The sequence below is a fragment of the Manduca sexta genome, chromosome 14 (assembly GCF_014839805.1).
Source record: "Manduca sexta isolate Smith_Timp_Sample1 chromosome 14, JHU_Msex_v1.0, whole genome shotgun sequence".
NCBI classification, from domain to species: Eukaryota; Metazoa; Arthropoda; class Insecta; order Lepidoptera; family Sphingidae; genus Manduca; species Manduca sexta.
The window spans coordinates 10,518,756-10,544,202 of NC_051128.1; the positions used below are offsets into that span (position 1 = coordinate 10,518,756).

The 25,447-nt window shown below is 38.2% G+C and overlaps 1 protein-coding gene across 3 annotated transcripts in view; it reads right to left on the bottom strand.

Annotated features, from left to right (window-relative positions):
• Positions 1–25,447, bottom strand: part of LOC115447547 (calcitonin gene-related peptide type 1 receptor) — a 73,227-nt gene that overhangs the window by 24,905 nt on the left and 22,875 nt on the right. For all 3 annotated transcript variants that reach the window (XM_030174671.2, XM_030174674.2, XM_030174668.2), the window contains exon 2: positions 17,227–17,368. The gene's annotated coding sequence lies outside the window, so the exon portion shown is untranslated. The remainder of the gene's footprint in view (positions 1–17,226; positions 17,369–25,447) is intronic.

The following is a 25,447-nucleotide window of genomic DNA, read 5'->3' on the forward strand; positions in this document are numbered from 1 at the left end:
CATCATGTCTACCCTTCAATGTCGACACTCGAGAGTACCGCACTCCGTTCATCCGAAACAGCATTTTAATCTTAGAGGATCGTGCACAGCAATACAACATTTGAATACAGTATTGAAATTAATATTATGGACATTTATTCCCGTCATCTGTGGCCTTGCGGCACAGAACTCGACTTCAAACAGTCTAATAATAACGATATGATTGTGGCTAATCCAGCTCCAGATGTCGATCTGTCGTTCAATTTGAATAAACTTGTGAGTCACACGCAAGTCGGCCGCACCGTGTCACACCGCGCCGCGTGGCGGACACCTGTTGACAGTGCCGCCGCCCTGCGCCCCCACAGCGGGGACAGTAAACACTCATAAACAAATGTACAGTATGCTGTGTCGTGGCGCAATTAACGTAATTGCCTTTTAACTCGCACTTGTTTTCCTCTGTGTTCATTTTTTGCTCATGTTCATGCTGCGGGGAAGTATATCGCTTTACAATTAAAATGAATGTTTAATTATTTAGTAACATGTAAAAGTTATTATATAATTCCATCAATTTTAATGACATTATTGGCAAATGGAACAAATTTAATTGTTCAATCACAGAATATATAGGCATTAATATCATTAATGGAGTTCTATGTTTGTTTTATGATGTAGGTAGGTATCTGATATAAAAGGAAATAACGAATCACGTTCGTGTAGGGTGAAGTAATGAGGGGTAAAAAGGGTAAGTATATGAAAATGACCGGAACCTCCAGTAGAAGCGAATGCTAATAATGAATAAAATACTCTTTGATCTCGAAATGGAGTAGTCTGTAGTTAGAATCGATGAGATTCGCCGGTAGTTGGAAACTACTTCATATTCGGTGTTTAATGTACTTATTTTATTGTAGTGTTTTATTTCCTTAACTATTGTACACAGAAATGCAAATTCAATTACTTACACTTCGTTTAAAGTAACCGGTTAAGTACTTGAGACTGTTCGATGTATTAGACTCCCTCACACATACATAGCTAGTGAGGCGCACGACCCGCGGCGCGCCGACTGCCTCGCCGTACTGGATAATATTATTATTGCGTCCGATAATCCCCCGAGTCGCGCTGGCGGCACGTACGGTACTGTGCAGCGGGATCCCGCCGCTGCAGATACCACGCTCGTCACATCATATGCACATACACATACACAACTGATTGTATTCATAATACTTACACTAAATATTGCTGCTATCCCTAAACAGCCGTTTTTAAATGTTTAGTTAGTGATCACCTCCTACAAAAATAAACCACAAACTTACGAACTTCATCTTTTTATGATACGCGAGTAGAAATATTGAATAGTTTTCTTATAAAGCTTTCATAACAATTTATCGGAACATATTATGCGGTAGGTATTTATGTAAAACGCGCATTTGTCACATTCCCAAGCGGAGAACAAAAAGCCATCGCGGAAACGCACGCCGCGCCGCGTCACAGTATCCTGTACAGTCACTCAACACATACAAAAACACACACATAGGGTTGCGTCTTGAGTGGTGTCTCCACACGTGTGTACAAAATGTTGTGTTGTCCCGAGCACCCGCTCCGAGCGCGGCCGCCCTTGACCTAATCGTTAATCGCTCTCTCGCTTCACAGATCACTGTCATTCGAAACAAAGCAAACAAAACAAAATGATATCTGTCGAGATTGAATCGCGCCAACACGAGTTTGTTCATTGTTATTTGGAATTAATATTGTAACCCATAGCGGAATGATAACTTTAATAAAGATTATGTCGTCTGGTCGTTGGAGTGTGTGTATTTCAGTTTGAAGTCAGGGGGCCGTAATGTGTCAGGCTGGCGGTAGATTTTTGCGAGACCTTTTTACCCGATTGCCGAAAGAGGGATATATTTATTCTATGTGTCCATTGCAATCGCAAGGCCCTGAGCGATTGGCTCGTTCGCCAAACTAATTTTAATAAGTACATTGTAGCTTAGTGAAATTCTACGAAATAAGCCGAAATAACGAAGTACTTTATACTTAATTGAAAATGTATCGCGTTTTAGTATTTAATGGCAGACATGACGTTCGCTATTAGGCGAGCGACGAGCTCATTCCGTCATAAGTACTGTGGTACGAAATGAAAAAAAAAAGTAAGTAAGTATATATATTTTTGAAGTTAGATTAAAAGAACAGTCAGTCGCTAAAAATTCATAGTAACTAGGTATAATTCCACTACCCTTGTATAAATATTCAGAGAACTTCAAACATAGCTCCAGGGCGGCGCGGTGGCGGGGGCGGGCGGACTGCTAACGGCTAATGGATTACAAGCCATTTATATTTGCACTTGCATTATTCATAACGCGCATAGAGAAATTAAATAAAACTAAACGTCTGTGCATTAAACAGAATTATATGAGCATTGGCTTCTTTGTAAAGTAGTAGCCATTAGCGACGGATCGACGCGATGCGACGTGGATTCGTTTACATTTTGTATTATACTTAATAATCGAATAAATTTATCTTGCCCACCGAAAGTTGTCAGGGTGCGGGTCCGATCCCGCAACGTATCGTGTCACAGCCGACTGTCCTCAGACGAAACGAGTGAAAACAACGTGAGGCAGTTTGATTGATGACACGTCGCCCCTCGGACACACGCGACGAGCATGCGGCCAGCCCGGCATTTAATACATTTTATAACAAATGCAAAAAAAAAATATGCAGATTACTTTTTGTTTTATTTGGTATTATTGTTGGTTATTATCAGGCGAATAACGTCGTGTCTGGACGCGATCAGCAATTTCGGTCGTCCGGGCAGGCGGTTTGCTGCGCCCTCTGGGAGCTACCTATTTATGTGACTAACCGAAACCTTTTGTAGCAATCCTAAAAAAAAATCTGTTGTAACATTAGACAATAATTGTAAAATAATTATTATGTTGATTGTTCGACACGGACGCGAACAATTTTTAAGAAGCCTCAGAACTTAATTTTCCTGTTGTTTAAGCATCATATTTGATTATAAAGCAACATTGTCATCACTCGTTTCAAACATGGTACATCACGTCAACAAGCGGCCGAGAACTTGGCACTGACGCGGATGTCAATCCACACTTATCATGTTCCAACTTCGAATGCCGGCCGAGTGACGAGTGAAAAAGGTAACATACCACTATTATTACTGTGTTTTTATAGAACTTGGAGAGTGAAATAAACGTTTTGGTGAGGGGATCGCTATGTGTGTTGTGCTCGACTGGGTACCGACCACCGTACCTCTGGTAATAATTAGGTTGTAGTGGCTCGTTTCGTCATGTCATATTCGGGATCCGACGGCGCACGTCTACTGGCATAGTTCTGTCGTCCATCAAATGCCACTTCCCGCGTAGATCGACAGTATATTTAGACTTCTCCATATTTAAATACCATCTCGTGGAATATAGTCATTTAGACGTTCTTGCATAAAAAATAAGTATGTATATAATATTTGACCATCCCTTTTTACAAGACAAGCAACAACACACATCATGTATTTATCCCCGGAGATGTAGGGAGAGTTGTAACCAAGGCATCCACTTTTCGCCTGCGTAATTCATACTAGAAGTAAGTTGCTGAAGTCGGTGTTTACCGCCGCGCCGCGCCGCGCCGCGTCCCGCTACTCTGCGAATTGTGTAGAAACAACGGCTTACGCGCGAGTATAATGTTTACCCGAAGTTTAATAATTGTGTAAGAATTTGCTTAGCTTCTGCGAATTTGTTGGTTTTGTAAATATCATGATACCAAGTACAAATATACGATTAATATCATAAACAATCTAAAACTGAAGATTACAAACAAGGTAAACGAGCAATTTTAATTATCTATCTCAGAGTAAGCTGTGAACACCACCCACAAACACCCCATGTTATATTGTTCATCGGAGTAAAAAACGGGTTAATGTTAACTAGTTCAGATAAATATATAATGCAAGAGTAGTTCCGTGTGTATCCACTGACAATTTGTAAAAAAGAATCATGAAACTTAAAATCCATAATAAAAAGAGTTAAAATACATCGTTAAAAACCGTATTCAAAATAAAGCAAATCTTAAAAGGGTTTGCATAACAGAGATATTGAGATTTTGCGCCAAATAGGCGATAAATGGATAAACTCGCCCTATTAAACAAAAAGGGTTCACAGAAGTAAGACGTTTGCGTAAACAATGAGGTAAAAGAAGCTTTTCAATGAGTAATCTGATAGCGAGCGGCACAAACGAGCGTCCATTAGTGCCGCGAGCTCCACGCCGCGCCGCGCCGAGCTGCACGCGCTGCTCCAGCCGCTGTCCACAGACTCTCTGGACAGTAAGCAAGATCTACGTCATGACGAGTACCTAATACAGGTGTCGTGTTGTTACCGGCGTGTGTTGAACGTATGTGTAATTTTATAATTTGGTGATTTTGGTGGTCCAACGCGTCGGACTCATACAAGATATATTTTACGCAATGACAGATAAAATACATATGGAAACTAAAATTGTTAAAATTTTTCGCAATATGAAATGTCTGTGAACTCGGCGAAACCATATTGCTTGCCACTACCCATGAAGATCAAAAAGTCGTCGTAGATATAAAAAAAGTTCCTGACACTTGATCATATAACTTAGGTCTCAGTCGATGCACAGATGTTATGTACAGGCTACCGGCGACACTTGACGCTACACTCTGGAGAGCACTTGAGTACAGCGCGAGCGGACTAGGATCAACATCGTCGCCATATGCACACGTGTCGCGATATTTATATCACTTCACCAGGCATTTGATTCCGTATTAACAGTGTTATGTGGCCGGGCTCGTAGCTGTAGCACGTGCTGCGTGTTGTCGCGTGTTCTGGTACAGTAATATTATTAGTGGAGGTGCTCTAAGCTACTGTTTTCTCTGAAATAATTGACAACGTGACCAATGTCTTAAAGATCCAACAAGCTCTACAATCTACACATATAAACTATATAAATTAATATGATGCCGTAAATGGATGTAGTATCCTCAATGTTATTTTTCAAATAACAGAGATGCTAAGATTTTGCAATTATATAAATGTGAACTAAAATAAATACAATATAGTATGCTAATGACGTAAACATCTTATAAATCCATTTTATCAGAGTAGTGGCATATATTAAACTACCAGAGATGTGACACTTGAAAACGATATAAATTTCCCTAGAAAATATTATTTCCAAAGTTGATCTGCATATTTTAATTCTCCTTTGCTTATTGTGTTCAGCGTACATATTGCTTATTATCATTAGACAGCAATGGATCGCTAACGTGTAATAACAATGGTTGAACCGTAAAACTAACGATGTGTAAATCCATCCTCGTTAACCTGAATAACTCGGGCCGGCGAAGTGTCGCTCAAACTATTGAGGAGACTCTCGCGTGCTGGAACTGACATACTTTCGTGTGGCGTTAGTGGCATCGAATATATAATGAGTGTCGAGTGTCTAAGCTGGAGTGAGGCATGTCAATACAGTTGTCAAGTATCAGCGTAATTACGTAACGAGAATGTCGACGAACAACGCGACGCCTTCCAGACATAGTCCTGTTGTCGCTATGATGTTGTGATTTAAATATGTTTTATCGATTTTTAATATATTTTTATAAAGATTATGGTTATAACCCTGATATATAACGTAAGACACAGTGGCGAAGCGTCCATATAACCCGAGGACTGCCGGCTTTCGTTTCGTAATTTATATGAAGTTTAATTATAATTACAACGAGCTGTAGACCGCATTAATACATAATTAGCAGTGGCGGTACACAAAACCGAATATGGAACAATGACCATAATTTTACGAATAAAAATGACTAAACAATTTTCTTTAAGTATAAAACGTTCCTGCGCTATGTATCGCTGCACCGGTTCGCCTCGAGCGCACCTACCAGTGTTGCCAGGGCCCTTGAGTCGTAAGTTACGTTTCGTTTCCTGAAGTGTTAAATTTTTGCTGCAAAAGTTACATTATTGTTTTTTTTTAATTTACGTGTTTTTGGGCAAGCATTTCTGTAGCTACGAAACCGCGAACCGCGGGAACCTGCGAAGTAGGAAACGTGCGCGCGCACACTCAAGCAAAATCAAGTTTTAATATATCCAAGATACGTTTCATTTGGCATGGTGAGCAATCTCTGAGTGTGATATGGAGGGAATTACTTTTTAGACCCGCCAGTTTTAGATGCGTTCAAATTGGACTGCCTTGAATTGAAATGCGTTCGTAAACTGTTTACAATAAAAAATTAGTATTACAAATCTTGTTGTTCTCAAAAGTTACGAAAATTGCCTTAAATGTAAAAATTACTTACATGTTACGCGAGGGGGTCAAAAGTAACGAAAAATGTAAGAAATGTAACCTGGCAACACTGGCACCTACAAACACACTACAGCACCCACGCCCATACCCCATCAGTATACACACATTTTGTTCATAATACCAAACACGCATAGATATTATATAAAATTCGAGGTTGCCAAGTTTTTAAACTAACTTCTATATATTAGCGTTTGTTCTGCGTAATATTCCTTATTTTAATGATTAATGTTTTAAATTATTATGAATATCTGATAATTTTAGTATTACTTTCATTATAATTGCATTATTATAATTATTGTAATGTATTGCATTTTAATTTTACGTATCAAAAAGGTTTTGTCACATTTTCAGCAGTAATTTTATAGTATAATTTTTGTTTCGGAACTGGCAACACCAGTGTACAGTTATTTGTTTTGATTGAGTCGGTGTTACATTTTTAAGTACATATTTGTGTTTATTAAGTTTTTTTTTTAATTATTTCAAACTTGCAAATCTATACTTATAATAAATCTGTAGAGAGGTCAATTCTGTACATGAAATATATTTCCAAAATAACTATCAGGGGGTGATTAGGGATCGATACTGATGCCAAAAATGCAATTAGTAAAATTTTTGTCTGTCTGTCTGTCTGTCTGTATAACCGTTATAGAAACAAAAACTACTCGACGGATTTTAACGAAACTTGGTACAATTATTTGTCATACTCCTGTGCTGGTTATAGTATACTTTTCATCACGCTACAATTAATAGGGGCAGAGCAGTGAAGGGAAATGTTGGGAAAACGGGAGAAGTTACTCCATTTTTAAGCTTCCGTCGCGTGTGCAACCTTAATGGTTAAAGCTACACAGAAATCATGTATGACGGAAATATTCTCCTTAAAATTATGTAAAAAAATATCCCACGACAGCATATGTCTATCTTTTATGGTTGACTCACAATAACACGTGTAACTCCCGATAGCTTAGCAGTTCGAAGCTTTCTCATTATATTTGTCTACTCTTACGTTTATAACACTCTCAGTCATCCCTAATTAAAAAAGTTAACATTATTAAATATTCCATAAAAAAGAATCATAGAAATCGGTATAGAAACACCAAAGTTATACATGAAATATGCTAATAACAAGCCATCATGCGTGAATACTGAATCATGCTATAAGGATTATTTTTGTATATATATAAGGTCGCGAACGCACAGGCAGGCGGCTTGCTTGGCACCTAGAGGCTAGCGAATCACCTAGCGAGTAGCTTCGTAAAACGAACATTCTCCAACGTTCGCGACCGGCTCCATTTTTGAAGTCCGAAATCCACGCGGGCGAAGCTGCGAGCGGAAGCTAGTACAAAATAAATTAGTGAAATGATTTGTTGTGATGGTTTAAAATGCGTGAAAAGTTTTTATCGGCGAGAATAGATAAATTTGTGAGGTTGTGGTGGACAACAACAACTTCATGCTAGCTGGCGATTGGCGCGAAAGTACCCCTGACTTCAAGAAACTTATAAGGTATTTACGAATGATCATTAAGTTTAAGTTTAAGTATTTGTTGTTGTTGCGCAAGTTTCTCGAAAGAGGCAAGTGTTTGGAATACATTTGGTTGAAAATAATAACACTATTTAATCGGTGCTATCAACAGAACATAAGTATTCTAAATCACATTCAGTTTAATTGTGAATGCATTTTATTTTATAATTTTGGCAAACAGAGTATTTGAACTACATTATCTCGTCAATTGAGTAGGTACAGTATGTGACGAAATTTTTAAACAAATCGTGCGCATCGACACCATAGTAATAGTAGTGTTTTTACTTTTTATGCGATTAGTTGATATATAGTTTATTTGTTATTTAGCACCACAAGAGCCTTCTTTCAGAGGTTACGATGGGTCAAAATTGTCTTTAGATAAAAGTGCCTAATGTGTAAGTTGTCTCAGTGGCATAGTGGTATTGCGTGCGCGGTACGACCATCACTCTCCGAGACGAGCAAAGTGATATTCAATACCTATTTCATTTTGTAGCACACATTTTATATGAAACGAAGGTGCGGTCTTTTTTTTGTGCTGCTTTGGCTTGCCCGTAACCAAAGCAGTAGGCACGCCACTGCATATTAGTACTTACTTAAAATATATTGTGTCGGGTAAGCCTTTCATCTACAGAGGGTTATTGACATTAACTTGTCATCGCTTAACGTTGGTGCGATATATTACTGTAAAGGTTCAAAGCTTCTTTTAGCAAGTAGTGTAGGCAAGAAGATATGAGTATAAACTCTATACGGCAAATAATATTACTCAAAGTTTGAACCCACCTTCTATTTTCAAATAAAGCAGCTCTGGTCACTGCGGTGGTGCGTCGCGTCTAGCAGTAGCAATGAGTGAAGTGTAAATTATATGATGAATGAGAACTTGACTGACGATATCTCAATTAGACCGAGGTGTGTCAGGCGCTGACGGTATGACGCGACTTTATTTGCCTTCGAAATGTCGCACGCAATCTACCCCCCACGGCGGTTATTTGTGCCCAATTATTTATCCGTCCGAACATAATGTTTATTGCTTGTAATAGCCGAAATAACATGTTCGTGGAAATTTTGTGGAACTATTATATCGTTTGTATAATAAAACATACAATGTATCTTCGTAATAATCTCTGTCTCTGTTGGGGTAGGTAGAAACCGTTCTTTTCTTTCCTTTATCCTGCCAACCCCGGACAGTTCTACTTTTTGTGAGTCCGTCATCGCTTTATGTATTTATGTTAGTTAGCCGTTCATTAGGATTTTTGTGGTTCTTACTCGAGGGGACTTTACTATGTGTAATTACTGAGTATTATGAGAAGTAGGTAGGTATTTACATCTCATCAGAAACCAATAACTTCGCGCCATTTGTGACTGTTACCCGCATGGTAAAAGTTAAAACATTGAAGGAACCATGACATGTCGATAGAAACTAGTTCGGGACATGCCCAGTACATGCCTGAGTATTCAAAACAAAATACACGCGTACAACTCCTCATAAATAAAATAAGGTAAGTGTGTCATCCATCTATAAGAGTGCTCCAGGAAAATTGCGTGGTGCCCACGGGACATCCATAAAAGGTTTTTATACTTTACCTTTACGGAGTTATTGTGGCGAATATCTTTCCATTACGGTAAGATTTGTTTTGAAATACACAGCGGCAACAATAAGTGAGCTGTAATTGAATGAGGCAGCCATCAGTGCCGGATGAGTGGCAGTACGGAGATGACGAGGGAGGAGGCGGTTAGTGGGGAGGGAGTGTGTAAGCTTATGGCTGCCATACATGCTACGGTCCATCGGAAAGGTCCACCGGTGCAGGTATGTCTGCGCCGGTAGACCGAAATGTGTGTGGGAATAGACCTGTGCAGATTTTTGAGCCTGTGCAGACGACCGGCGCAGGATCGAAAATCAATTCTTTCAATTGATATCTGCGCAGGCATACCTGCATAGATGACCTCTCCGGTAGACCGTAGCGTGTATGGCTTACATTACACCATAGGTACCGATACCTAGGTAGTAATTACTTATAAAAAAACTCGGTAGACTCCTTAACTTTGGAACAACAAATTGCTTTCAAGTAGCGAATAAAATTCTTTGCAGTTTCCGTACACACGATAGATGGTCATTTATTACTTCATATTTAACAACTGCGCTATGAAGCGATACTCAATCTTCACACAAAATAAATTTAAAAGCGATTTTTTAATATAAGCAGGGTTGGGTAAAGTGGAGCCGACTGTAGGCCACAGATCTCCGCCGCAGGTATGTAGATACTGTACAAATCGTTGATACGTGCCAACCTTTTAAGATGTAGTAAGCGGTGTGAAGAATTATATTATGTACTATGAACTGAGATAGTATATGAGCTTAGAATTCTCTTTAAGAAATTTGAAGTAACTAAGCCGTGCCGGACCGACGTTAGTAGTCGTAGCCTCGTAGGCCTTACTCGTGTTGAAGAAGAGAACCGTCATAGGCGTTGGACTGCATAAAGTACAGGTTGATTTTATGTACAATTACCGCAACATATTTCATACAATACACATTTTAAACATTGCAAATGAGCGTGCTGACTAAATAACCGGTATATCTGTTGAGATATTTGTTTAGATTCGCACATCTGACGATCCTGAGATATTTCCACTTCAAACACATTTGAACTGATCGCGCTGAGAAATAAAACCATTGCCATTACAAGGCCGCGTAGTGGCTTTACATCTCGGGATATTTCAAGAGTGTTTCTAAAAAGAATCTCGAGTGGATTTCAATATTAATCTATAAAATGTTTGATAGTTTTTATCATACAATACATAACATATTTGTAGCCGTGGGCGCAAGACTGAGGAAAACATTATGTTAAGTGCGGCTAATAACTTCAAACCAACATCGTGGCATTGGAATTATATGAATTTGAATAAATCCAGAATCCCTTTGGTATTGTTAACGTTTATAAACGGAGGTGAACACCTACTGTCGGTAGACCCACGCGCTCGCTTCCCGGCTATAAGAATATTCAGATGTTCCCTGGCTTTAAAAGACGACTCTCATAAATTCTCACAAGTGTATTGTCGGTGACGGGGCGGGTCGCCCGCAAATAACCTCACATTATTTCCTCGCCCGCGTATTGGCATGTTTTCCCAATAAAGCGTGACGCGAACTTACCGCCCAGACAACTTAGAAACAGAGCACTGAAAATGAACTAAACTATTTAGCAGATGATACATAATGCCCGTGTTGTTTCATCGTTTATATTTCGTACCACGCTGATGTAGACCGGTGCCGCTACTCAGTCAATTTACCGCCCGATAATTAGGTGTTTATGGATTTTGTAGGGCATTAAGTATGCGTGTACCCGCATGGTTTGCAAAACTACACACAACACAACATTCCCCCCGTGACACAATAACAACAATGCTGAATAAAGGCGAGTAGGCGGTTCTCACAAAAATATTTTACAAGAGTTACGCAAATCGTTTCTGAAAATCGCACGAGAATATAGAAAAGTGCTCGCTGCGAAATATTTATGAATCTCGATTTACAGCTCCCAACCCTTTCGTATTTACTTGAAGACATTGAGAAACGCAATTTTATTACCAGTTTATACATGTTATAAGTTAGTTTGTGAATAAAGTTTCATATAAGCGAGTGGTAGCTATAGTGTAAGACGTGCAAATTACTCAATTGCCCTACAACGCTACAGAACGACTCGCAAACTAAATAATTACCGCTTAGTGGATTATCGTATGCAAGTCTCGTGCGGGCCGGTTTTGTGATGTTCGTCTGGAAATCTTGAGAGAAGGCCTATGTTCAGCAGTGGACTAATGGGTGATGATGAAATCTCATATCAAATAAAAATAAAATAAATAAATAAATGAAATTTATTTAGCTAATACTTGTAATATTTAGTTTCGTACAGCGTGCCATCCGCCACACTTACCACTATTCTCTAACAGTGAGTCGGTGGTCGCTCAACGTTTTGTTATTCGCGAAGGGAATAGCCTATAAACGGTGCGCAGTTTTTAGTTGTTTTTTATAGAGATTTGACGACAGATGACGCAAACAACCGCCCGCCGCGGCGCGATTGTGTTCTTACCGCGTTATTGCTTCATAAAACTAGAACGCGATTTCCGAATAAGACATTAAATAAATATTGTCGTTAGACGAGCGCTGGTTCCTGCGACTGAAGTGACTAAATAAACACACGCAGCAGTCACGCATATTTTACTCTAAACCTCGGGCTTAGAAAAGTCTTGTATCTTGTTCTTTACGTACGCCTAATATTGTACATATTCGAATATTCACCCTAATTAAGGATGTGTTGTCCTTGCGGAAAAGGTTTGTATTCACGCTAGCCTACTGAGACTTGGTAAAATCTTCATCAGGGGAAAATCTTGAATATGCAGGTGTTCAACTACAACTTCTTCCTTTTTATTTATTTAGAAAAATAAACAAATATACAATAAAAAGTACAAGTAAAATGATGTTAGATCATAGATTAGTAGAATTACCTATATGTAATGAAACTATTATAAAAAATAAATGTACTGACACTCCGGTCTGTTATGTCGTGTATTGACAAGACGTATTTTATTTCGCATTACCTATATAAATTTCTGATTTCATCTGTTTAAAGTAATATTTATCAAATGATCTTAAAGCATATGTTAATGTACGTATATAGTCAACTATGTTATTTTTTTAAAATTATTTTTATAGTTTCTTGGAGCAAGTAATATATCTATGTAAGTATAACAAGAAATTAACCGCCTTTAAAAACTTCTTAAAACAATAAAAATAATTTAACATTACAGTAACCAATATATAGGTCTTATATACTGGTTATCAGTCAGTGCCTAATTAAAATTAAACATTTTTATATTTGTTCGTGTATTTATGTAACTTTGCAAGCAATTTTAAGGCGTAGAATAATAGGACTTGTATACTGGTTGTGATAATTTTGTTTAATTTTTTTATTAAAAGTCATTATTTTTTACTTTTTAACGTTAGCAAGAAATATAAAGTTTCGATGACGAAGTTGCATTGCGCGCACGGTACGACGATCGCACCGAGATTCCTACAGCTCTGCTTACCCCTCAAATGGGGAAAAGGCGTGATATTATGTGTAGAATATGTAAGAAGTAAGAAGTAGACCCAACCAATCCCCTGGCAAAAACACTACTGAAAAGGTCATTGAAAGCAAAATTCGTAATTTCGATTACTTGGACGACGTACTTATTCCATTTATTTTAGTTCAAAAACCAAGTAGAGATAAAAGTGGGTAGACAGGTTCATCTCAGGCTCTTAATTTATATTATTCATTAATTCTGGAGAATGAAACTAATTATTCTTCAGATTATTAGTAAAATATAGGGTTTTTGGCTCTCCTCTCTTCAATCTGTATTTGCATCCCCCGCACTCAACCACAGTGCATTGGAAATGGAATAGGTTTCCATTTTCGGTAGTGACAGGCGTCCGGTTGTTTCTAATAGTGTGCGCACGGTCACTGTTGTACCGCTCCGATTACATGTCAGTTGAGAGTTTAATTGTATCGAATCGTATTGTTTTGTAACATGTACGTAAGCTGCTCCAAACACAAATCTGACAATAGGTATAGTAAAGCTCAGGTATACGAATATGTTTGTTTGTTTGAAAACGCTGTGTCTGGAACGACTAGTTCGATTAACAATATACCTCAGTGCCACTAGCTTTTTTTGATCCTAGAAATGGACATTACATTTAATAAGTATAATATATGCGGGCGGAGCCGTGATCAAAAGCTATCTCTTAATTCACGACACCTAGAGAGCGTATTTTGGGTCCCATATTGACAATTTGCATGTTATATAAAAAATCTTATAACCGATCTCGCGGCTTCTTATTACAAGTCCGAGTAATTGATTTATTATGGCCGGCTATGCCCGAAATGATCCCATCGTAATAACATTTTGAAAAAATCATCAAGATTGTTTGCTTTTTAAAACAAATGTTCTGTAGTTGTTCGGTTACCACCGCCCATGAACACACACAACAGAAACATTTTGGGTGCTTTGACGATTTTTCAAGAAAAGAAGAAGCGGGGCAGATATTGTGATGTCGATCTTCAATAATAAACTCAACCCAAATTACGCTGAAAATGATACATCTGTTATTATTATCATGGAAAATCATTTCCCACACATTCACAGTAATAGGTAAAAAAAATGAGTTGTTAGTAAATGTGGGAAAAAATTAAATGTTATTTGTGATCGTGCGGTTAGGCAGCCAACGCGTGTAATTGTGAGCTAAACTAGCAGCTAATGGGCGCCGTTAACAAGTTGTCCGGGATAACGCGAACACGATAAATGATATGAATGCGCCGGGGAGACGCGCGAAGCAGGTAAACAAACACCCATCACTAAATAAAACATTTAATTTATTTAGTATGGCATCTGGTTTGATTTTGTCTATAAAAGATTAGGTGTTACTCACGTGAAAAACAGATTAGCAAGCGCGTGTGGGCTTCCTGAAATCACGTACCGAATCGAAACAACAAGCTGTCACTTTACGTTGATTTAAAAAAATAAAACAGAGCTTTGGTGTTTTGGTTGTTTCGTTTTTACGGTTAGTTGTAATTACGTAGTTTCCTTTATTATATCTTGTCATTTTACTACGTCAACCATATAGTGTCACCGTCTATAACTAAGTGTCTGTCCAAATGTATGTTTAATGTATTGTTTTACTAATGATAACATTATGTAATGATAGTTAAATAGTATTTGTATTTAAGCGATGCAGTTAACGCTTTTACCAAGCGTACAGTAATTAGTAACGTGTGGAGGCCAATGTCAGACAGACCGCCGCAGTCGCACTGCTCGCACACGATAATCTAAATTACATTGACTTACGGATGATTTACTTTAGATCGAGCTAGACCCACTTAGCCTTAGGACCTATGCCGTTACAAACCTATCAATCCTGTTTGAACCTTTTATTAAAGTAGTTTTCACTAAATTACAAGTTCATCTTGAAATTTAGATTGAAACTAAGTCTGAAAATTACACATTATTATTTTTATGTTATAATTGATTTCTAATAAAAATACTTCGTTTTTATTTATTTATTTTATTAGGTCCGCCAACGGTTCTCACGTTATTACATTGTTTTATTTATATAATAATATATTTTTCGGAGTTGTATTAAGATGGCTTAGACTGCGCATGTTATTGCGTTTCATTTACATCACCACCGACTCCAGCAGACCGCTCGATGTCACAAAAATCAAGCCGAAGTCTCATGCAGTTTTTATTATAATTTATATGATACCGCCCTTAATATTGCACAAAATGTGTTTATCGTCAAAAAGCCATTAACTGCATTACAGGCGGCGCGGCGCGGCGGCTGACAGGGATTAATGGACGGATACTATTATTGATCAGTTTTAACTACAATTACAGTGAGGACAAAAGACAAATGTGTCTGTGTGTGTGTCTGGTGTAATTGTAGTAAACAGCGACACCGTCCAAAGGTTTGTTTTACGAAATACCTTTTTAATTTTTAATGTCCGTTGCGAACCGTCAAGACGCCAAGAGAGATGTCAAGTATCGTAATACTAATAATCTTACTTGATATAATACACATAGAAACATCAGTAAAGTTTACTCACTGATTCCGGGCTATTTAAACGAGGTACATACTAGCTAAGAGTTAACTAGTTCCTGGCGCTCTGTTTAATTGTAATACTCGCCATACAAATCTCAATGCATACGCAACAGAAATGCGCGCGACAACAAAAGCGGTGCCTTATCGCGCGGTACGACTCGAGATTGGGTGCATGCATGAACTGCATTGTCGTTAAACTCATTTGGTATTGAATGAGCTGACGCAATGCGCGGGCGCAGTCATTGTGCTAGCTAGATTCGGCCGCTCGCGCATAAATAGAAAATCAGCATATGACTTTCGAGTATTTCTTTTTTTGAATTAGAAAATATTGTTTGGTATTCCACTGCGCTCGCCATCTTGAGACATAAGATGTTAAGTCTTATTAGGTCCAGATTCCAGAAGTTACACTGGCTACAATGGTCTTTAAACCGGAACATAACAGTGACTACACATTGCTGATTGGCGGCAAAAATAAATATATAAAATTTTATTTCACTATTCAATTGCCGGCCAAAAGTGCTCAGAAGTTTTTGAATTTTAACGATATGGATAAAGAATTAGAAAAAGAATCTTATTATTTAAGTAAATTACGAAGATAGGCTTAAAAAATGTCTGTATGTAATATTTACTAGTCATGAACAGGCGCTACATCATATTTAGTAAGCATAGAGTGTTCATCGTTCACCCTGCATGTTGGCGCGTTTGCAGCCTAGGCTGTTGCTCTCACTGTTGATTTGTTTACCCAGTACCCTCCCCCCACCTCGTCCTCCTTCCCCTTCTGCCCAGGTCGCTCGCTGATTGAGCTATCTTCGACATATATGCATTCATACGTTTCAATAGAGCGGTTCGGCAATAAAACACGGCTTTATTGCGCAATCGCTCATGTTTCGTTTTATTCGCGATACTTATAAGCGAAGGTCGCCGACGACTCGCCGTTACTGCACCTACTTTCATAATAGCAATATTTTTTTAGCAATTTACGTACTACGTCGTGAATTTATATAATGCGTAAAATACCGAATGTAAAATGCAAACATGAAGTTTCTGAAGACTTATTGAAAAGTCTAGGATTTTTTTTTTCATAGCGTAATTCGAGAACAATCAAAGGTTTTAATACAAAGAAGGCAAACAGTTTGTGAGTTATCTTATGGTAAGTGAATGCCCATGAATCCCCATAACTGCTATTGGAATTGGTTGCGTAACTACATCTGTGTATTCTAGACAGTGATTTATTTTCCTTTGCGTTTTCTCCTGCTGATCATCTTACAGCCATTATCTTCATACTTACACGTTAACACAATGCATGCGCACTAGCACTAACTAATCTGAATATGAATTGCTTAGTACTGTTTATAAAAGGTTAATAACGATGTCTTGTAGTAATTTGTAACCTCTCACTTTACCTCTGCCCATAATATGTCGTGGGTATCAAATATTACAAAGGACTTTCCTGCAATATTTAGACTACAAACCAATCGTCGCCAAACATATCAGACAAGTAGATCGTGGCTAAAGAAACCAAACCCCGAAAAGAAAATTCAGTATACTCCTTACTTACTAAGTTAATCTAGACCATGGTGAAAAGAATAAAGGACATTCAATATTTTAAGACACGGAGCGAAATCTAAGCTTATACAAACTGGCAGACGTGTGAGAGAGGAAACGTAATACACACACTCGCGTGGAGGACAGTGTTGTCACTGAGGAAAATCCACCGTATCTAAGTACCTAAATCAAGTACATTCCAGAATGGAGGTTAAAACAGCAGTGTTACTTACTTGAATTGTTGACAGTAGTGCGGAGACCAGTGATGCCAACCTCCTTACTGTAGAGCGTATTCTTTTGTATTCTTTAAGTATGTCTTTACTTTAAAGCCCTGAGCTGGAAGGCCTTCGACGACGAAGATCAAGAAACCACCACCTGAAAATATTTTTTTATAAATATTTTATTTGTATATTTGCAAAAATCATTGACATAATTATATCCATTTTTTCGGTATGTAAACCTATATATAGTCACAAATACATTTTAAAATAAATATAACATTTTTCAATATTAGGAATATCAATGTATTATGAACCAGCGTGTTGGACTAAGGCCTAATCCCTCTCAGTAGTAGAGGTGGCCCGTACCCAGCGGTGGGACAGTATATATTAAGGGCTGAATAGATATTGTATTATAAAATTTCACACACATTGCGTAAGCATTGACCTGAAATAATTTTGTTTTTTAAATACTTTTCATGATGTCAATGCTGTGTATACCTGTAATTGGCTTGCATGTTTGTATGATTGAATTATTATCTCCTTCGGTTCGTAGGTACGTATTTAGACTACTTACTACATAACGTTAGCCCCAGTTTAGTAACCACTTATTTGAAAATTAGAACAAAATTAATCCGTGTTCCTCTCTAGTCATTATACGTACGAACACTATAAAATGATTACGTTTATTTACATTTCAATGGTTCAAATATTATCTGGTGCAATGAAGAGGTATTCAGAGTCCATAAATATTATAAGCAGTGGCTCAGTGGAATGTGCCGCGAATCCGCCGCGATCTCGCTAACGATGTCGGCTGTTATGCACATAATACATTCAACGAGAAGTCAAGGGCACTTTACAAGATGTGTGACGAATAACTGAATGGGAATGTACATAATTAAATTTAATTAATTTCTGATCTGAAAAATAATGAAGTGAATACAGGGGTCAAAAAAAAATTAAGGGAAAGAAGCTCTAAATCGCAAAGTCTTTGACGATAAGTGTGTTAGTGGATTATAACAGCGTATTAAGGCTGTAGTGTTTGAGGATTTAGATTCTTGTATTATAAACAAAAATGTGTTTTTCATAAAAGTATTTAGCTCTGATTTCAATTCTAGGTATAGCGCTTACACCATATCTCATCTACCTGATCGTAGGACGGATATAACTAAAAAGCGTAAATGCATAAGTTGCATCCTTGCCTACCCTTTCGGAAATAAAAGATGCGACTATGTATTCTTAATAATGAGGCAGAAAATTCCATTTTACTATAAAATAAAAATAGATGCGCTAATATCATCTGTCGTAGATAGCCGGGACATATACGTGAAGTGTCGGTAGTGTTGATTGGCGCGGCGCGACACCTTTCTATCGTGTGTGGTGACGACATACGACGCCGCTTTCTGTATTTTTACAGATTTTAGTTCAATGTATCCGTAGGTTTCACGTTAGAATTCGTCAGTGTACGAGTCTGTATAAATTCTGCGTACTACGAATGTATGCAAAAGTACATTATTATTTCAGGAAATTTTCTTTAGGCGGACGAATCGACGAGTTACCGTAGTTTGGAATATTTTGATTTTATACTAATCAACGTCAAATCACGAAGACCGCGCACAGGGATAATAATATTGTGAACAACTTTCATTTTATTCCTACGTTTTAAACGGCGGCCATATTTTGCCCCGCTTTGTACTCCGCAGCAGTCCTTTAGCAATTAAATATGTAATTAAAAATCTCGCGTGGCAATTATCGTGGTGCGCGATAACTGTTTTGTTCGTGAGTTAAATGTACCTATATTAACCTAAGAGCCTGTGTTATTATTCACGGAGAGTCGTGATGAATATATTTAGTCACTAATTTTTGTTAAAAATTATTATTACTCTAAAATAACACACATTATAATGATAATTAGGTTCTGTACAGCATAAAGCCATTCTTATGATTGGACAGTTATGAATACTAACTTATTAAAATTAATAATCTATATACGGAATGCTCAAACAATAATAGTATGACATTGAAACAATATCATTCACAAAGTGTATATTATTGTAATAAAAACTTGTTAATTTTTATGGACTTGTTTCCAAATAGCGTAGTTTAATGCGTTGCGACGGAAATCAATGCTGCAAAAGTGTGCCCGATGTTTATACTCCATATTATACCACCCAATTATAAAAGAAACCCTTTTCAACGTGGAACGTTCTAGAAGATCAAATATAACGAACGAACTCAATTCTGGCAAACGTTGATGGCAGTAAATCACAATGCTACTCGAAGCTCTAATGTCATTTAGTCCAATGCTTCCCCACTGTAGAGAGACTACACGCACTGAAATCCTAATTATCGTACAGAGTAAGAAGCTTATCGACAAACACAAAGTAGTAATGAATCGTTCACGGTTGCAGAGCAGATTAATGTACGCATTTTTACATTTCAACTGTGTCCAAATACGCCGCGGTCTGTCTCGGAGCTCCGTATAAAGTTAGCATATAAATTGATATTGCAGTAAATTGTTGATATACGACGCGTCCAGCGCAGTAATAACAGAGTACAAAGAGACGAATTATCCGCAACTCGACGCGACGGAGCGCCGCGCGAGTATTATACGGCTGCGATGTATCGCGGGACGGACACAACCGATTTTTGTTTGTGACCGATTTTTATCCCACTTTTCAATGTCATGTCTGTGTCTGATTATTATTTTGCTGGTGATGGGATGTATTTTGTATCTGCCTGGATAGCACAGTGAGTCACGTAATTGTGTTCAGCTTTCAGGGTCAGCCTGTGTATGTTCGGTTTAAACAGGCCGGCATAATTGTGTTGACTGGCGAGGGGTAATCATCTCTAGTCAGTCGACATTCTATCTGGACCCCACTCCGCTCCCCATCACGTGGAGTGGGGTCATGTTGCTATGCCAGTATTCTGAGTGTTTGTTTGTAACTCTGTTATTTTTTTTAGCAAAATAAGCTCAAATTTTCAAAACATAATGTAACTGAGTACCTACTTATGACAATAATCTATATATATAAAAATGAATTGCTGTTCGTTAGTCTCGCTAAAACTCGAGAACGGCTGAACGGATTTATCTTATCTTGGTCTTGAATTATTTGTGGAGGTCTAGGGAAGGGTTTAAAAGGTGAGAAAAATTCGAATAATTGCCGGGAAAATCCTCAAAACAGCATTTTTCTATTTCCCATACAAACGTTTTCTAACTAATACGTAGAGTCAATTTGAGCTTTATTGCTATTGTATAAAGTTCACTGTTGTCTAAGCAATGTAGGTGTGTTCCTAACATCAAAGCAGTGTGCGTTGGAGCACAAAATATAATAATGTAATGTCGCGTTCTGAAACTCAACAAAAGTGATATCGCGGACCCGACTAAATTGACCAGTCACAAAATTTAATATATCATTAGTTATTTGGTTGGCTACACGATATTATTTCTTTTGTTTTACTTTAAAATGCATGTTTTCGTTATGGACAATTTTTGAGCTACTTTTGCATATCTATACTTATAATAAATCTGTAGAGAGGTCAATTCTGTACATGAAATATATTTCCAAAATAACTGGGGGTGATTAGGGATCGATACTGATGCCAAAAATGCAATTAGTAAATTTTTGTCTGTCTGTCTGTATAACCGTTATAGAAACAAAAACTACTCGACGGATTTTAACTTAACTTGGTACAATTATTTTTCATACTCCTGAGCTGGTTATAGTATACTTTTCATCACGCTACAATTAATAGGAGCATAGCAGTGATGGAAAATGTTGGGAAAACGGGAGAAGTTACTCCATTTTTTAAGCTTCCGTCATTTCGTGTGCAACCTTAATGGTTAAAAGTTCCTTCGATTTCACCAGAATCCCATCATCAGACCCTGACCGGACAATCGGACCACCTGCATACCACCATAAATTAAAAAAACATCCCGACAAATTGAGCACCTTCTCCATTTTTGAAACCCGAAATCCTCGCGGGCGAAGCTGCGGGCGGAAGCTAGTTAGCGATAAAAAAATAGACGATCAGAAAAAACATGGGCCGAAGACTTAAAAAAAAACAAAAGTGAGAGACGCGCCGCGGTTGTCAACGATGCCTCGCGAGGTATCAAACCGCTACTGTTGTACGATTCTCTCTAATCGACTCGGCGGAGTACTGTAGTCGTTAGTGCACCACATCTGCTTCTGAAATAAACTTTTACGTAGAGTGTCGTGTTTGTATACTCAGCGCATATTTAATGGTTGTTTTGTTCTTGTTTGAACTCTGTTCTGGTAGAATAAGACTTGGAAAGCGCAATAGTTCCACATCGAATGCTTTCCAAACTTCGCCGAAGCGGGAACTTTATTTCAAGTAGTGTACTACTCGTATGTCCGCGAAGATTTAAATTTAAGAAGTCTGCAGATAGTCGGAATTGGTGTGATAGCCCGCCACGCTGATCCAATATCGGTTGGTTGATTCACCAACATAACATGCTAGCGCGTTGCTCGTCGAAATTCGAATGAGCCCTGAACCTTCAGCCTTAGGTTAAATACTATGTAAAAGGACATTTTATTGATCATTCATCATTTTAAAAATATAATATTTTGAATAAAAAAACCTTAAATTTTGTCATTGCAAAATCAAAGCGACTTTGTGAGAGCAATAAGTGGTGAGTGCTGTAACAGCTGCCACACATACTAATTCGGGCTTGTGACTCGGCGCCATTTGATCTCAGTTAATTCAGCTGTTTCGCGCAGTTTATTGCAGAACAACAACAGCTAATATCTTAACATAGAGTTGTGTTGATTACTGTACTTATAACGTAAAATTTCACGTGATATGAAGAGATTATGATTATCGCTTATAAATGTTACCGCAGAAGTTGCTCGACTGCTATGAAGAGTAGTATGGTCAGTTCATCTACAAGCAAAGAGGTAGCCCGGCCGAGGGACCACTGCCTCACCTCTGCTCACGTGATTATATGACGTACATCGACCGTTGTTCTCCCTTAATAATGTACAACTACACGTGGTACACACTACACGACGCAACGATTATAAGTTATAAATCACTGCCATCGCAATAAACGCGCCGCCCCACCCCGCGCCGTGCGCCACGCAGCAGGGCTGTTATGCTCTTTATTACTTGCACGCTGCCACATTTTCCTAGTTCATATTACTGCGAATTGCGATCCATGTTCTGCAATATAGTTTATTGCCTGTTGAATGAACAACACGTGACATCCGAGTCGATAGGTCACATAATATTGATATTGAAATGGGTCGTCTATTACTTAAATTGTAATTTGATGTACGCAATAGACATACGGTACTTAATATATTATTAATTTGGTAGTAATGATATAGTTTATAGAAATAATTATATGAAACTTATTTATAAATGTACTCGTAGAATGAAAATTGGTTTACGTGTTTTTTAGATAATGGAACAAGAGAAGAAAACTAGTTCATTATTAATCTGATAATTGTCAAGTTTTTGCTAAGTAGTACGTAGTAGATCCGTCTTAAGCGATATACTCAGGGTTTGCATCGCTTGGTAAGCAAATTTTTGCTGCTAAGCTTTGCATGCAAGGCGATCTTGTACCGGTTTAATTAAAAAAAAAGTTTAATTAATGAGAATTATTGAACTAATATTATCTATTATTTTAGATTATAAATAAAAAAATGTAAGTGGCTATCAACGGCTTATGTTGTAATCACGGCGCCTAACATCATACGAGGAACTTACTCGTCCTATCATGAAATAAAACAGACTATAAAACTCATTTACATCTCGCATTATCCCAAGCCACTTACATGAGCCATTTCGAATTGTATTCAAATGAATTTTTAGCGCATTGCGATAACGTGTCACATGCTATGAACGGAATAAGACTGGTCGGTCGTTTAATGCGTCGTGTCGCGTCGCTCCGGCTGTAAATCACGGCCCGCGCCGGGACGTATGGGCCGCACATGTCTCCGACGTCAAACGGGCCGGCCAATTTCCCGACACAGTGGTATTGACATAATTTAGTACATTATGATCACCTACTTAATAAATCATTACTAAAATTCAATACACTGTTTGAGAATGCACAACTCTCGAATCCTGATGCTTTGCTCGCGAGTTTTTAAGTAAGTTAGGTGAGTACTAAGGAACGATTTATTGGAACTTAGCCTAAGTGGGCCAGCAGTTAGCGGTGGACTTAGTCATATGCTTACGCTTGCACCTCCCGTAGAGGCAGAAATGTCATAAATAAATCATGGGTTTTGCTGTCTCATGGCATGATGAAAAAATCTGAAAGTCCGTTTTCAGATTTTTTCATCAAAAATATATACATATTACGTTTATGAATAATCGTAGCGAATACCATGACGTGATGGTATACTAAGCCTGATATTTAGTTTTAGAATCTAAACATAAAAGTAAAACCTCATAAATGGAAATTTCGGAGGGGCTAACGAAGTGTGGCGTCGGAGGTAACTCGCAGCAGAGTGGCGACAGTTTGCGGTTAGCGCGAGTGTTTGGGAGGGCGGGCGGCGCACTCTGTGCAAACTGTCCGCATCGCTTGCAGGCCCGTTGACTATAGTGCACTCGCTTTGCAACGTAGCGCCTTTAAGTTGTCTATAAGTATAGTATAGTCAGTCAGTCAGTATAGTATCTCAATGGACTGGTTCGATACAGTACCTGTTATTGAATCGTTTTCCTGAATGATTGGTCCGACTGCAACTGTTCGTGTTTGTGAGTCTGGTCGTCAAACACCACCAGGTTATCCATTTATTTGTTAGTTTAAGTCTTGTTATTTATAAACAAAATAGAATTAACTTGTTATAGGTAATTTTATAACAGTTTTATTTTGCTTAATTCATACCTCAGGAACGAATATGCCTCTGTGGCATAGTAGTATTTCGGCCGTTGTACGACCACCGCTCTAAGGTCTCGTGTTCTAATCCCGGGTGAAGCAAAGTGATGTTGGATACATTGCCGCCTCTTCCTAGCCCTTTCAGGATAAAAAGTGTGTGTGTAAGAACAAAAATAAATTTCAATCAACTAGTTCAAGTATACTTCCATTAACCGTAAGGAGTTCAAAATAGCCATACATCTCTAACTACCTTTAGAGTCGTACCAAAGCAACGTTCAAAATGATATAAACTAAGTGAATTAAGTTTCCCGTACAAATATCCGGCGCGAGTCGACCAAACTGTTTCAATTACGAAAGTTTAAACGTTTCACCTCTTTGAGAATGGAGATCAAAAACAAGAAATAATTTCAATTTGAAACTCTCAAGTGCTTCGCTATAAAGTTATAAACTTATGTCTGTCCGTAGATCGTCTGTGCACTCGTGGGCCGAATGGTGGTGAGTGGTGAAATGTTGTTAGAATTTATCGCCGTGTGTTTACACTTCAGCTCCGGACACCGTCGCTCTCCGCAGCTCTCCGCCGCTCTCCGCCGCTCTCCGCCGCTCTCCGCCGCCACGCAACCGCTGCACTCACGCGCTGCGTCATTTGATTTGGATTTTTTGAAGTATTTATGCAAAATAAAATAGAGTAAGGCCTCTCTAATGGGAAGCGGCCGAACATTCATGGATTGCGCGAAATTATTGAAACCTTGTTATATATAAATTAATGATGCCTGCACCGCCCAACTTACCCTTGCTAACGTCGTGCACTAACTAGTAACTTACAAATCTTGTGTCAATACAGATATTATGTACATTCTTAATCAGATATTACTGGAGATAGACTATTCAATTAATATTTGTAATCATCACGATGAACAAGAAAGTTTAAATTGAGACAAAATGTTGATTTGAAGAGAACTTTCTCTACTTTTCACAAAATTTTCGTTGGATATTTAAAATGCTAGCAGTAACCACCCGTCGTGCCGCCGGCAACGTCCGCGCTATATCCGACACCACTCGATAATATTTGGCGACACGTCCAACATTTACGCGGTATTTTAATTTCCGGCGGGGTCTGGCAGTCCTGCCAGTTCTGGCAGCTCTGGTGCGGTCTGGCAACTTTGGCATGCATTACTCCCGGTTCCTTTAGCTACACTCATCTCGAGTGCACCGTCAAGTGTCGCTATATTAAACGCCACTTCAATCGACAAGTGGCATTACTATTGACACTGGCACATATTATGCAGAAGCAATGTAGTCAGTTCGTGTGAGTCGCGGGTCTATTCGAGACAATATTATCATGGAATCTATAAAGCCGTTAGTGCACATAATTGAGTAAAATAGAATAAA